The following is a 16,065-nucleotide window of genomic DNA, read 5'->3' on the forward strand; positions in this document are numbered from 1 at the left end:
GACACACATTCCCCGACCACTTGGAGGTCACAAATTTAATTAAACCTCAGTGAATAGTAGCAGACCTCACAGAAATAAAGGCCTTAATCCAATCAAGCCACATTTGTACTCCCTGTACAGCATCAAGCACGACCAAAGCAGAAGGGACAGACCGTGGCGAGCTAGAAGGGCCCCAAGAAGTTCCTCTGTACAGCACCATTTATGGATGATAATGTGATTGTGACACTTGCAGACAATACCAGCAATTTCTCAAATGGGAGGTCCAAGGCTTGGTATTATCATGCTCAGCTAGTGCCAGAAACATGGGAAAGATCACAGCTAGTTCTGGGAGTAAAATGCCTAGGGCTCACAGGAGAGCTATCATTTGTCAGGTGGAGATCAACTTTAACAGGAGCTGGGACAAATCTCTCACCAAAGTCACTGCCTTGCTCCTATCTGTGACTTTTGGGGGAAACTCATCCACTCTTTTCTGTTAAAAATAAAACAAAATAGGGAAGAGTAGAAGCAGCTTGTTATCCTAGGAAGTGCTTTTAATCTGCCTGTGCAATAGTAATTAATTTTGCATAATGTCTCATGCTGCATTTCACCCTGGAGGAGGCAATGCCTGATGTGTGGGCCAGGTGATTCATTGGTGATCAGAGGAGCCAGCTGTATTTCTTCTGGAGCTGACAGAAAAGTCTGCTGAAATTTTGAGAGGAGGAAAATGTGACAATGTCATCATAAGTTGCTCATCTTCAACATATGCATCAGTCAACATTTGCAGAGAGTTGAAATTTTAGCAAGGAATGGGAAATTCCTTTGCTAAAGAATTCTCGAATTCACCCCAAGTATAAAATTCCTACTATCCCAGTATAGTAAATTTCACTAATCAGATTAAGGAAGATGCAGTCTGTAAGTAGAATTGTAGGGGGCTTTGAGGCATTTTCTGGGTGCTGCTAACTGTCAAAATATTAGTAAATTGTGCCTTAACATTCTACAGTTATACTATAACAAACTATAACAGGAATGAGATAGGTATGCAGTGTCGGGAGCTGGTTCCCGATGGCAGGTCCTGGTTAGGAGAAAAGGCATTTGAAATGGGTAGCAAGGCAGTGTCAAAGGATCTCATTGTTGGACACCTCAAGGGAAGGCAGGAACTAAGAGCTCTGTGCTTCACAGAAGCCTTCATCCATCCTGCTCAGAAACCAGACGGAAAACAGAATGGGAATTATTCCTGCTCCTTGTTACTCAGACTGAAGTAGTAGAGAGCATGCTGATCTTGCTGTTTAATGCTCTACAGAGAGTAAAAGATAGTGCTTGCCCCAAAAAGCACAACTTTTGCTTCATGTATTTTTGTAGGCAGAGCTGAAGTTTTGCTGCACCTTTCCTTGTGCTGGTGGAGGAGGGGAGAACGTAAGAAAATTGGTTTCATTGGAATCACTCAGCTCAAAAGATGGAGCTTTAAAATGGAGAGAGTGAGAGAGAGAAAAAAACTCTAATGAAAACTGTAATGTTTTACAAACCACTTCACCTGCCTGATGAGCAGCCTGGGATCAGCTGCAGTGTACATGGGATAGTGCCCTGGCCATTCTTCCCCAGGAATGTGCTCAGGAGAAGTCTCCTGCCACAGGCCAGACTGAGCAGACTGCAGTCACACCCAGCTCTTGGAGCTGCTCTGGGCTCCCTGTGTATGCTCGAGTTCAATAGGCTTTGCCCCTCTGCTCATTCCACTGATTAAAAGTAATCTTTTTTTTTAAGCCACCAGCATGTGAGCCACAAGGATTCGTTCATTATTGCTCAGCCGTGCTGCGAGATGCTGTCTAGAAGTAATTAATTGGGCAATGCTTTGGAAATGTGGAGGAAAAATATTTTCAGGGGAAAAAATTAGTGCAGGAAGAGGGGGAGAGGATTGGCTTTTCCCTTTGAAGTGAGGATTTTTTGCTGAGAGGGAGGGAGGCACAGCCAGAGAAACAAACCCTCTCATAATTTTACAGCGTTATTCTCCACAGCTGTATGTATAAACTTCAGCCTGTTTTTTTTGCTTCATTTTAAAAATACCCTTAGGAGCTGGACTTTGTTAATGAGAACTTCTTGTGGGAAAATTTGTTTTTCAGGAGAGGGAACCGTGTCCCTGTTGCAAACCCTCCCCTCTAGCTCAGTGCTTGCAAAGGGGCAGCCCTGGGAGATCCCCACCACCGTACAGTGTGTGGCTCTCGGTGTCGTTTGCAGAACATCTGCTCCTTTCCAGCCAAACCTCAAATAATCCTGCAACTTTAACAGGAAACACAAGTTCATGCAAGGAAAAAAGGGTGGAGACCCAGCAGCTGTCAGGAAGGCCTATTTATATCCAGACTGCCAGCGCTGAGTGACGTCGGTAATTCCCTGGTGAGGCCTCTTGCCCAGCTCAGCATCAGCTGCGCTGTTCTCTCTGGCCATGGGATTAAATGGCACTAAATCTGAATTAACTTTTGACAAAAATGCCTTCAAAAATGCAAAGTCTTCTGCTTTCTGCCCTGACTTGAGCCTGGGAGTCTGGGTTCCATCAACTTGCCCTGAGAAGGTGGCTCTTAGCAGGCTGTTTTTTGCAGTCACCCATTTTCACAGGGGTCCTGTGGATTGGAGATCCACAAGCACTAGTAAGCTGGCAGCACTCTAAAATGAAGTGATTCTTCATCCCAAAATGATGAATAATGAATTGGGAACTCAGACAAAAAATGGGGAGCCTCTGGAGAAGGGAGGGATGTACCAGGAACTATCAAGGGAGCTAAAGGAAGAGGGGACAATTTTTTCCAGAGGCAGTCAGTGTATATGTGAAGTCTCCAGTCAAATCAGACACTGTGGATTCAAGAGTAGAGACACTGGAATGGAGTACTTTGCATGCCTTTAGTAGGTTTTGAACTTGGGACCACATGAGAAATTGACTTTTTGTTTTGCAACAGGGAATTTTGCAAATCCAGTAAAGAAAATGGAGTGTGCCTCTTCAAAGACCACCATCTCCTATGACTTTTTGTCACTCACCTGTCATCACTGACTCATCTGTCAGAGATGGCACATATCCAGATGAGAGGGCTGTAGAAATTGCTGGGAGAAGGAATTATGGTAATATAAATAATAATTAGCAAAAATAAAATACTGCCACTCCCTGTGTCCATCCACTTGAGAGCTGTCCAGGCCCTGACAGTGTTTCAGGCAAGCAGCCTTGTCATCCATGGCCTGAAAGAGGCATAAAAGTGGTCCCTCTGCTTCCCAGGGATTTGGCCCAAGCCACCATGTCCCACCGTGAGGTCTCCGTGATGCCAGGCTCCCTGCAGGCAGTGATGGTAACAGCTTTGGCACACCAGGAAAACAGGCAGGACTTGGGGATTTTTGGGTTCGTGGGTGATCTGGGGTTCTTTTGAAAAAAGGAATGATGTGGCATTGAAGTAGAAAGAGGAGTTTATAAAAGAGTGTTGTTTATTTGTGCATCTGTGGCTTTAAAGGAGCATTTCGTTCCGGGTTGAAAGGGCTTGGCTGGGGCTGCGAGTTCAGCTTTGTTTTCAGCCTGTTCTGTGGGCTGCGTTTAATTGCGCTGTTGCACCATGTTTTCATGCTATTTTAAGAAAGCGTGTGTACTCATCAACATTATCAGGGGAGCACAGATTCCCAGAAGTAGCCCTCGTCGCAAAGGAGCGGACAAACCTCCTCAAATATCCCGGGCGGGTAGGCTGATCGGCCTCCCCCTCCCTACAGCTCCCCTCTGCCCTCCTTGTGCCCCCCATCAATAATCTGCCTGCTTTCGCCAGCAGTGACGCTTATCGGAAAGGGCAGCTCAGTGAACTGGCAGGGACACGATTCGAAGGTCATCCAGGAATCCCCAGCCACGGGCCAGCCCACCCTGGGCCTCCCGGGCAGCCCAGGGCAGAGGGCTGGGAATCAGCCCCACCGCCGCCCGGGGAGGGAGAAGAATAGGGTAAAGAGAGGGCAGAAAGAGAGAGAGAGAACAAAAGCGCTTGAGGCACTTAAATAGCGCTTGGGATGGTTGTTGTGATGGGGCCTGGGCCCTTTTGGATGCTGCTGCTGACACTTTTAAACGAGCTGACAGCCCCGGTTCTAGAGGATTATGTTCAGTAGCGACTTGCTGTCCCTGCCAGTAGGCACAAACAAATAGCTTATTACATCGGGGCCAATGTTATCGAAATGGCTTTAAAAAAGCAGTCAGCTTTAGTCTCCCTCTGCTCATTAGAAACTGCGGTTAATCACTTGCTGTGAAAAGGCTCACTACCAACTTGCTTACTCCTCCAGCCCTTCTTTTCTGCCCTTCTCACAAGTAAATCCCTTATTCAGCTGGTCCGTCCCCCTGCCATCAAGTAATTCCGTACGCCTGCCACCCACTCTGCCTGGATTAACCTCAGGTGGTCACTACATTGCACGGTTCTTGAAAAGCGCTGCCTCTGAGCAACCTCTTTTTGCTTTTTATTCCTAAGCCTGAGTTTTAAAATCCCTCTGTGTATCTTGAACCTGCAAGACTCTTTCCCCCCAGGCTCTGCTAGCAGTTAAATCGCCTCTTGTTTCTCTTAAGTCCCCGCCTTACCAAGCTGGATGTGTGAAGAACGCCGATGGGGAGGGAGGCAGTGACTTCTGGTTCCCCAGCTGTGCTGGGCACCTTCTCCACTGGCTGCTGGCTCTGACAGCAAGGGCTGCTTTCTCAAAATCCTTGCTCCATTGGGTGTGCTTGGTGCCACCCACCTGAGCTTTCATGCAACCGGAGCCCAGATGTACCTTGCACATGCTGCTGGCCACCCCACAGCCACAGCCACAGCCACAGCCACCCCACAGGCACAGCCACCCTACAGCCGCCCCACAGCCACAACCACCCCACAGCCACCCTACAGCCACAGCCTACAGCCACCCCACAACCACCCCACAGCCACAGCCACCCTACAGGCCCCCCACAGCCACCACCACCCTACAGCCACAGCCACCCCACCACCACCCCACAGGCACAGCCACCCTACAGGCACAGGTACAGCCACAGGCACAGCCTTGTCCTGATGTGGAAATGGAGGTTTCTCTGGATAGGAAAGCAGGTCTTACCTTCCGATGTCTTAATTGGGAAGCTGCCATGGCCACAGCTCCCACTGTGGAAATCTGGGGGCTTCCAGAGGCTTTATGCTTTTGTTGTCTGGTGCTTGGTGTGTACTCTTGCTGTGCTGGAGGAGGCAATGGCTGTGAGTTTGGCTGTGAGGAAGGCAGGAGAGCTCAACATGTGCTGTGACTGGAAAAGCAACCTAGGATTTTGAATGGAGGCAGAGGCAGGGGACACTGTCTTGTATGTTAGATGTCAAGTGATGGTACTAGCATCCAGTGTGGGGACTTTTTGATCACCTCTCTGATTTGTTAATCTACCTATTTGTTTGTCTATCTGATTTGTTTACTAAAAGCCCCAAGACAACGGGTAGAAAATAAAGAAAGTAATGCTCTGGGCCCAATGTGCTACTAATGTAACCACAATGGTTCTAACCTCTGCCCAAACCAGAAAGGCTTTCCTTCTCCAAGGTGCTGTAGGACCAGTGAGACTCCCACATGTACTGTAGAGACAATAATATTTCAGGGGAGTGTGGCAACTCTGCTTTGTACTGAAAAGTCTCAGCTATTGGGACATGATCTTTATCTGTGTCACTGTGAGCCTGCAAGATCTCCTGTGTGGAATGGAACTGCCTACAAAGGCTCAGCTGCAAATGGCAGTGTGACTTTTACTGAATCCCAGTGACCACAAAGCAAGGAAGATGGTCCATTTAGCTTCCAGCCATCCTCTGGCTCCCTTATGGTGTGTGCTGCTGCTTACCTGCAGAGCTGCCAGCAAAATGTACCTGCTCTGTTCACAACTGCTCTTTACAGCTGGTGCCTCTGGTTTGTGAAGGTTTCCTGAATTTGTAGAGCTTCTCTGATGTCATCTGCTGAAGATCCCACACATGGAAATCCAAGCTTTGGCTTGTCTCCTTTTCAGGCAATGCACAAACCTGTGCACTTGTGACAAGCCCCAAGGAGGGAGGCCTAAGCGAGACCTGGTGGCACCATCCATGGGCCACCATTCTGGCTGGTCCCCAAGCCTTCAGTGCCACTTGAGCAGCAGAGAGAGCCACCCACCCTGTGCCTGCCTGGGGCACTTTGCTGCAGCTGGGCTGTAAGGGCAGCCCTGGGGCTTTGGGTGCAGGCACTGATTTCCTGCCCTGCCTTTTGGTGCCTTGCAAAGGCATCACTCGGTGCTCACGGCTGACATGGTGGCACGTGGAGGTCCTGCTGCAGGTCATGCAGAGGTGGCTCTTGAGCTGGCGCATGAGGAAATCCCCTTGCATGAGGAACAGGGACAGCCTGGCAGTGGGGAGGGCTGGCCTGTGCCAAGCACTGCTCCACGGCTCCACTGATGTGCGAGCAGGCACAGGACACGGAGGGAGCAGCCAAGTGAGACTCAGCTCAGGCTTTCCCTGGTTTTCAGCAGGATTATCCTGCACGGCAGCATTTTTAAGCATTTCACTCTTTCATTTAGTGCATTGCAGTGCAGCTGCTCATGGAGTTTCAGAGAGTGTGCAAACCTCTGCTCTGACTCCTGGAGTCAGAAATAAAATAAAACCACTTTTTTCCACAACTGCATGGATGTTTTCCCTCAGTGAATTCACACAAAATTAATTACAACACCTTACTTTGGATATTCTTGTATACTTTGGAGTGTCTCCTGCAGGCTCCCCGAGGCCACTGAGACAGCAGCACAACCATTCTGGGGTTTGGTGCCGTAACACACGTGGACCTGTTTTGGCCGAGGGAGGAGGAGCGCTCACACGGGACAGGGAGGCCCCTGTGCCTGGCAGCCTGCGTGCGAGGAAGGACAGGCAGCTTTAAGACCTTCCTCTACTGCTGAGGCAGCTGGGGCTGGCCTGCTGCCCGAGTATAAACTAAAGCAGCTTCACAACTGGTTTAATTTATGTCCGATTGCCAGTAGCCCCGGGGCATTTCTGTCAGCCGAGGCTCAACCAGCTGTAACACCATCCTGGTTTCTGCTTCTCCTCTCGGTGCTCGCTGCTTCTGCCAGTGGCTGAGCAGGATCAGGGTGCAAGTGGCCCCAGTGTGAGTTCTTCTCAGCAGAACATCTTCAGGACATCTGTGCTGATCACCTTGCAATCTCCTGGCCAGGTAACAGCCTGTGTTTCCACCCTGCTGTATGCAAAGCACTTCCTTCTCATATTTGTGGCGGTGCTTCACGATCTGTATCTATACGTATGACGTGAGCAGCGAGCTCCTCTGCAAACCGCCCACAAATCGCCCTGGAGTCAAAAAGCCCAATCACAAAGACTACAATGAAATATGAAAAGACTGTCTGAAACTCAGAAATAGATGATGTTCAGTAATTTTTCCCGTCTCTCTGCTTTTGCTGGAATTAATCAACAATCTCTGCCTGCAATTGCTGGGAGTAATTTATTTCAAGAAATGCAAAGAAAGAGCATTTAGGATAAATATTTAAATTTCCTCTTCCAGCCCATCCTATTCTCAATCATTGTTTGTGTTCAATTCAGTCAGCTATGCATAAGCTGATGCTCGTTCTCTGTGCTCTGGATATTTACACATTTTTTTCTCCACTGAATTTCTGATCCCTAAGTCTTTCTTGGGTGGGGAAAGAATTATGTGAGAAAAATTCCCTCAGGGACTGAATTCTGGGTGAGGATACATAGGGTCACCCAGGACATGAAGAAACCCTTACAAACAGGTTTGGTGCTCCCAAATGCTTGTGTCTATCTGGGCCTTTTTGATTTTCTCCCTCTCTGCCTGGGATGGTGAAAGTACTGGTACTGGTACTCAGGGCAGAGTTTCTGTTCAGTGTGAATAGAAATGCAAGAAAGCTTGGCTCTGGAAGATGTATGTGTGTCAAGTTGTATGGAGCACATAAAAAATGAGGTTGGAGTTTGACATAAAAAAAATAAATGCAGAAGCTTTAGGGTTGCGGAAACTATTTTAAAATATTTTCCTTTCTTTTTTCTTTACAGGAAAATTACATAAATTGAGCTATGGGAATAATCAAACAAAAGAAAAAAATAAACTTCAAAGGCAGAGCTTCATGTCTTTCAAACTGAGAAGTCTAAAAAGATGAAGAAATGAGAATAAAGGTTTAATTCTGATCTGTGATTGTGCATGCATGTGTTGGTCATGGGTTTCCCCCAGTTTCCTGTAGCCAAACATTTATAAACACAGTCTGGAGGGGCCCTGGCTGACCCCCTGCCTAACCTGTTTCTCCCCAGCAGGGCTGTGCTTCCCACTTTGGCGAGCTCTAATTAGCTCCTGCCAACAGAGAGTTGAACTGGAGCGGGCTGGGGGACAGTAATATATAAACTTTAAAGGCAGCTCATCCACCACGTGCAATTTGTATTTTACACCTCATGAATTTTAACAGCTAAAGTTATAACTTCACTGTAACCCTCTGTGTGCCGGCACCTCTGCCTTGGCACGGGCACGGAGGCTGCGTCACGGCTGCAGCTTGCCTGGCTCAGAGAGGCTTTCCCTGCATCCCTGCCCTCCCTCGGCCAGCAGGGCCAGGCTGAAGGTGCAGCTTTCACTGCCTGCTCCCCCAGCTCCAGTGCTGCAGCAGTTCCTTTTCTTTCTTCTCCTAAAAGAGCTCAACCTCTTGTTCAAGCCCTTCCTTTCATGCTGAGTATTAGAGTAGCAAATGGCCTCCAGATACCACTAAGAGGCTGCTTAAAAACAAAATAACAAACATAAAAACGCAGATGACTGCAGCATTGAGTTAAAAATCTCTGCACTGCTGGCAGGTTTTGCAGAAAGCCGTAGCTGGACAGGTACACGCTTCATCTTCTGTGACTGTCATTTGCACTGCCATTAAAAGTCAATGTTGTGACTGTATAACAACACCTCAAAACACTTGGAGGAATCAGAAAGAAGTTTGTTTTTTACAACATGAAAACTGCACACTCAGGTGAGAGCTGGAACCTCTGCTCCCCAGTGGTGTTTCATTACAGCACTGAAACTATTAAACCAATTTCCTAGCGCTCGGGTGTGAGGTGCTTGTTGGATTTCCCTAGCCGAACAGACCAGCTCAGAAGCCTGCAATTCATTAAACAAGTTATCAGGCAACAGCCTCCCCTGCTCGCTCTTTGGTGTGTCTGCAATCCCTAACTCACAGCTTGGATTTTTTCCAGTTTGGTGTAGCGGGAGGGAGATTCTAAGTCCCTTTATTTAGGGCCATGATGCCCCAGCAGGTCGATTAGTCGAGTGTGAGTCTCTCTGAGTGGGGGCTGACAGTGCTGCCCTCAGTGCTGTGGATTCAGCCCCTTACCAAGCCCCCTGCAGCCACTGGGGACGGCTGTAAATGAATCCTTGGGTAGCGGTGTAGCCGCGGTGGCCAGAGCTCTGCTGGGACCGTGTCCTGTGCTCCATGGCAGGGTTATCAGCCGAGCTGGCAGCTGGCAGCACTGGGAGCTGGCTCAGAGCAAGCTTAGCTGTCTGGAGGGCATGGTGCAGATGTACCCTGTGGTCAGCCAGCCTGATGTGTGCTGTCAGACCTAAGTAAGCTGTCAGCCCCTTAGCCAACACACACGAGCTAACATCCTAAGGCAAGACAATGCTTTAAGACATCCTAAGGTCTTAAAGGCAAGCCATCGTGTTCCTTAATGCAACCTTAAAAAAACCTTAAAAACCTTAAAAGCCAAATCTGGCTTAGGCTTGCCCATCAGCACTCCCTTTCAGGGGGCAGCAGCAACGATGTGTTCCCAGCAGTCCTTTATGTCCTGGTTGCCACAGAGCTGTACTGGGCTGTTTTTAAATTTTCAGTCTGTACAGGTTGTCTTGTGAAGGGGCAGAGCTGAGGATTTGTTTTCCTTGATGTGATGTGGGGGACTCTCAGGAGCAATTAGTGGGCCATGGATTCAAAGCCACTGCCTATAGGATAGGGAGGTCTGAGTTACCACACAGAATGAAGGTGTCAGAGGAAAGTGGTACAACGGGTCAGTTTTCACCATCTCTCATCAAACCTAGAACTGCCTATAAAACTGGGCCCCTTGCTGCCATCCTGGAGCCACCACACATCCCTTGATGATTTTGCAAGAGGCTGTGCTGAGTGCTGGTACATCCAGCTGCTGCCTGCTCTACCCATCATGAATGAGAAGCAGGAAAAACTGGCCTGTGCTGAGGTCTGTGTGGCTGCAGCTGGATGGCTACCGATGGTGAAGTTTGCCGGGCAGCCTCCCAGGAGCATCCCTCCCAGGAAAAAATCTGGTGTTTTGGAAGCACTGCAGTCAGGCAGGGACAGACTCACCCTCCTCTTTAGCTCTCCTTTTGCCCTTCCTTGGGGTGAGGTGATGACAGCGGATGACAAAGGGGCTGCGGATGCTCGTCAGTGCCGGGCTGTGCTGTGCACTTAGGCTGGCGCTCAGTAGTGCGGGAAGGCCTTTTCTTCCAGGCCTTTGCATTTGCAATTTGAATTTAATCCCGTGAGCTAAAGATAGCTCTGGCTCGCCTATTGTTCCTCCAGCTGGCAACAGCTTTATTTCTTTGATGCTTTCAGTTCTCGGTCGTTTCCAAGGAACAGACAGACGCTGCTAACACAGAGCCTGTCCCAGCACTGTGTCACGCTGGTCACCGCGCTCACTCTCCCGGCCCTCCCTTCGGTGCTCAGCTTCCCACTGGCAAGGTCTCCTGCAGACACTGCAGGTTTCCCTCTTGCTGGCATGGGATGACTTCAGAGCTGCTCCCCAGTGGCTCCTCAAGGAGCAAGAGCTATCCTCAGGAGCAGATCTTTCATGAAAGTCTTGCTCAGATATTTGTTAATTTGTCTTACTACCATTACTCCATTGGAAGAAGTAAGTGATGTGCTCCTTTCCTATATTCTTGGTGGCTGTTTGGGTTTATCTGTGTACCTCTCTAACCCACCTTTATTGTCTATCTCTCTGGTAAGAATTCAGTCATCACTTTTTTTAGGAGCTTTCTGTGTCATGTCAAGCCAAGGAAGTGCAGGCTCTTCAAGGTCACTGAATGCATATTTGTTTCTCAAGTAGTTGGAACAATGATTTGAAGTGGATTAATATTGGCAAGCTCTTATGTTTGTTTAGGTTTGTATGTGGTAGATGTGCATCACACATATATCTATCATATGTGTCATACACATTATGCTTTATATGTGATTTGGTAATTTCAAGGACAAAAATGGGGTGCCTTTCCAAAAATTGAATTTGGGATTGTTCCATGCTAATTTGTGTTGTTAATTAGCTATAGCAGGCAGCCAATAAAGCAACGCAAATGATTTCAGCTTCCTTAGGAAATGTGCCAATACGAACGCAAATACTGATTTATATGTGGAATTTTCACAGCGCCTCTTGGTGAAACTCATTCATTAAATTTAATAAACCTGCCGTGGTTGCAGGCTGCTGGCGAACACTTGGCGACCTGGAAGAGGGAGAGCACTGGATGGGTGGCTCCCTCCCTGGGTGTATCAGCAGCTCCCATCCCGCTGGCAGGGAGGGAGGGAGAGCCTCGCAGCCCCCCAAGCCGCAGCGGTGATTTCCCGGCTCCGTCGGGAAGCGCTGCTGGTTCACACCGCTGGCACGCTGCCCGAAGGGAGCACGGAGCCACAAGGAGCTGCACGGGACACGAATGCAAACGACATTCAACAGGGACGCTTCCCTTCCTGCAGCAGAAAAAGGCGCTCCTACATGGAGGTGATATTGCAAAAATCAAACTCAGCACAAGGAGAACTCTGCTTCTGGGTTTCCAGGTAAACTAAAGGAAGTTATATGGGGCAGGTGAACTGAGGGGAATAACTGCAGCCTTTTCCCCTTTTCTGGAGGTTGTCCTAATGCCACAGAAGTCTCTATGTGAGAGCATAACATCAATACTGCATTTAAGTATTTCTCTGCACTCCATCCTGCCCCAGTTCCTGGTTTGGGACAGAATGAGGATCTCAAATAAAAGTACTCTGCAGCAGAACACCATTTGGAAAACTGGCCATGAAGGATGGCAGACACTTCAGCAGAGTGGAAGGAGATGTAAAGTTTTCCAGGAGAGGATTATTGAGTGGCCTTAGGGGTGGACAGACTCCAGAAACATCAGTTATTTACTTAAGCATGTATGTTTTGGGCTTTGAGGATCTTATACAACTGGGAGTCAAGATCTCCCCATGCAGACCTCTAGGACTTCCCACACAGCTGCTGGGGTGCTCTTCTCCAAGTTTGAGGAGTGTCAGACTGAGAGGAGCTGTGTTTTGTCCCTGAAGTCAAAGGAAGCAGGCACTGCCTTGATAAAGTTGTCAGTGAATGGTCATCAACATCAGACATGATCTGAGTATCCCCAGGGTGCTCCAGGAAATGTGTGTACCTGTTCACTGCTGTGCTGAGTCCATGCTTGACCTCTGCAAGTACATCCATCTGGTACTTCTGAAAAGAATAACAGCATGTTGAAGTAAATTTTGATCATCTGTACTACATGTGAGACCTGAAGCCTTTCTGTAAGAGGATTCTGATATTCTGATTTAAGGCATGAAATGAAACTGTTTGTGAAGGCAGAGTTTGCCCCCGTGTTTCAGGCAAAGCAACACTGATGATTTTAATTGCATGTGCCCTTGGAGGGAGCAATGACAGCAGCTCCATTGATTTGACTTCAGTCTGTGGTCAGTAGCAAGCACAAAAACTTAAGAGGAAAAGGATGTGTCTGACAGAAAGAAAAATAAGGGCTTTCTCCCTGTTGGGAGCCTTGTGGAAGACATTTATTAGTGACACTGGGCAAGACAAGTCTGCACTACAGGGGCTGGGCAGGCTGCAGACCTGTGTACACAGCAGTATGAGGGAACATGCTGAGATGCCTCGTGCTGCTGGTGTTGTGCTCTGGGGGACATCCTTAAGGAGGGAACCTCCCCATCTGTCAGAAAAAGAGATATGATTTTGCTTGTCAAGGAGATTAAAGGCACCATGGTGCAGGAGGGAGACCCATCACCACAATGCTGACAGCTGTGGCAATTCATCTGGAGGCCATCTAATGTAGCTCATAAATGGGGTTCCAGCATCTGAAGGGACATAAGAATTACTTTACATTCCTCTTCTTATTTTATGTTATTAATAAAGAAGTTTTATTATTACACTACTTGCCGTTGTGCCTTCCTCATTGACATCCAGAGACATCCCTGCACCTCCCTGTGCAGAATGCCCTTTTGTGCCCCTTGAAGTCCCTCAGAGGGGCTGGTTCATGAGGAGCTGGTCCAGGCTCTTTCAGGCTGAAGAAGACTGGGGTTTGCTCATTCTGTGGGCAGGTTCCCAGCCCGGGGAGCACAGCAGTCAGAGTGCAGGCGGAGTGCAGGCAGCTCACTGCTACTCCTTGTGCGTGTGACAGGAGCCAGGGTGAGAGGCCACAACGGCGTGCCGGGGGCTGGACAGCTGGATCCAGCCAAGGGGGCCGCTGATTCAACCTTCCCACCTACGAGGAGAAACAGCTGCTGCTGCCAGTGCAGACAGAGCACACAGCAAAGCCATGGTGCTAGCTTCCCAGCCCGGGTGATCCTCCCCCTCCTGGGCCGCTGCCTGCCAGGATGAGTCACGCTTGCTGCTGGAGCCGGGGCTTGGTCCCATGCCAGGAGCGCACTCTGGAGGGAGACCGCAGAGAAATACAGAATAATTTGCAAATCCATAAAAAACCCCAGCTCTTCCCAGCGCGGGTCTCTCAGCAGGTGCCAGAGCGCATTTATAGCAGGTGTCACCTGCCTGTGTGGCTCCTGGGGGACAGGCCCCTGTGCCAGGTGACCTGTGGTGTGCTGGGGATGGGCTGTGAGTGCCAGAGCACGTTGGTGCCTGTGCGTGGGATGGGGCTGCTCCCACCACAGGACCTCGTGAGCCATCAGCCGGGGCACACGTGGTGACGCTGTGCCGCAAGCGGAGAGGAACCCCACTAGCCATAAAATGGCATGGAAGACCCCCAGGAGTCTTGTAGAACAGAATGGTGGAGTGTAATGAATAGTCAGACATATGGTAAAAATGAATTAATGTCGAGTTGCCATCCACTCTGCCATTTTTTGCTTTCAGTTTCCCCGCTGTGCCTGTCTCCTGGCATCGCTGAATCTTGATTCAGGGAGAGGCAGCCAAGTAGCTTCCTGTGAAGCCAACATCACATCCTAAGTTGGCCAACAACTTGGTAGTGCTTTCTCCTGGCTCCATCTGGCTGGGCCTCTCTCCCCTGGCCTGGTGGAGAGTGACCCAGCCCCAGGGGCACGGGTCTGTGTCTCTACCCCTCTGGCAGGGAGCCACCTGCCCTCGGAGGATGCCAGCCGATGGTGAGCATAAGTGCCTTCAAGCAGGAGCTGCTGAGAGCACGTCAGAACAAGTCCTGAATCTCAGGTCTCCCAGCTGCAGAAGCAGTGGCCCCAATCCAGGACTGCAGAAGGTTCACGTGGAGCTCCTGGAGAGCTCTGTGACTGAGGTGTGACGGCTTGTCTGCTGTCTGGGGGATGCTGGCTGTTTCAGCAATGTCCTGATAAACAGGAAAGGTCCAGCCTGGTGGAGCAAACATGAAGGAATGACTTTTGAGAGCCTGATACATTGCTATAGGCAGCACCAGTGCCGATGTGTGTGTGTGCTTGTGTGGGTGCACATCTGCATGTGCGTACCTTGAATAATCCTAATTTCCCCACTAAGAAGTAAAAGACCACCAGGTACCAGGAGTCAGTTTATGAACTGTAAGTACACCATACAAAACTTGCATAGTCCAAGAATTGGATGGGGCAGAAGAGGGCAGGAATATTATATCCATCCTCTGCCTTCCTGCTGCAGCCTTTTCATCCACAAGCATCTCTTCTTGTGCTGCACACAGCGCAGATGGGCTCTCTCCAAAATGAGTGTGCTGCTTCTCTGCCCTTGGAACCTCAATTTGAGCTTGAAGGCCTCAAGGAGTAAACCAGAGGGGCAGGAGCAGGGCTGGGTGGTGTGCAGGTAGGGAATGTTCTCTGCCGGGATACACGGGGAGCCTGCCTGCCTGCCTGCGGGTGCAGCTGGAGGAGCTCGATGGCAGCAGCGCAGGCTGAGGCAGGCGTTTGCATGTGTGTGAATGCACGTGTGCATCCGTGCCACAGAATATGGAAACTCTTGTGCTAAAAGGGTGAAAGAGGAGCTATAGCCTGGGGACACGTATTTGGCTGCAGCCACACCTCTTCTTGCTCCTGGGTACCTCAATCCTGGAGTGGGGAGCATCGCAGCCGCTTCCCTCACCGCAGCACCCGCAGCCCCTTGCAGCGCTGTGCGGCTTTAATCAAGGCTCCTCGCTGAAAGCAAGCTTCCTCTTCTTCAGGAAAAAAAATCCTCGCTGACATAAAAACAGCTGTGGCCGTACAGATCCTATTCTTGGATTTCTTGGGAAAAAGGGACTGCTTGTAGGGGCTAAAGGGCAGGAGACGTAGGTCGAGTACTTGTGCTCCGCTGCTGGCTCAGCCGCTGAATTCTCACGTGACGGGAGGCAAGTCACTTATTTTTTATATTATATAGGATGAGCGGAGAGATAGGAAGAGAAGAAGAGGACAGTGCTATTAAGCAATCTTTGTGAAGCGATTTAAAATCCACAGTGGAAAAAGCCATAAATGTCACATCACATTCATTACTGAGCAGCGGCGGCTGCGGCCGTGGCTCGCAGCGAGTCGCTGTGGCCGGGCCAGCCTTGGCAGGCTGTTCCCCTGCCGCCAGGATCTGTCCCTCCCACTGCCGCCTCCCGAAGTAATTTTTATTATCCAGCAATCACCTGTGACCCTGAGATATTTTTAATGCCTGCATTTTTAGTGCTGCTGTTCTGCGGGCGCGGGGCTGTTCATCCAGGCAGAGTGGCCCTCCCTGCCGCTGCTGCTGATGCTGCCGCCTCCTCCTCTTCTCCTTCTCCTCCTTCTCCTCCTCCTCCTCCTCCTCCTCCTCCCTTGGGCGCCTGGGTTCCATCCCTTGCGCAGGCAGCCTGCTCCTGCCGCCCACAGCGGAGATCAGACGCAGCGGCAGCTGGGGGAACAATTGGGTGCCAAATTAGAGCGGCTCTTCAAGTAATTGACTGATTGAGCCGCTCTCCTACTGAAAAAAAAAAAAAAAAAAAAAA

At 49.6% G+C, this 16,065-nt stretch overlaps 1 long non-coding RNA gene across 1 annotated transcript; it reads left to right on the forward strand.

The window, feature by feature from the left end:
* The first annotated feature begins 6,475 nt into the window (after positions 1-6,475).
* Positions 6,476-8,126, forward strand: LOC117243867. Its single transcript, XR_004495804.1, has 2 exons — positions 6,476-7,146; positions 7,995-8,126. It is a non-coding gene; the product is annotated as an uncharacterized LOC117243867 (long non-coding RNA).
* The last annotated feature ends 7,939 nt before the right edge of the window (positions 8,127-16,065 follow it).

The sequence above is a fragment of the Parus major genome, chromosome 1, assembly GCF_001522545.3.
Source record: "Parus major isolate Abel chromosome 1, Parus_major1.1, whole genome shotgun sequence".
NCBI classification, from domain to species: Eukaryota; Metazoa; Chordata; class Aves; order Passeriformes; family Paridae; genus Parus; species Parus major.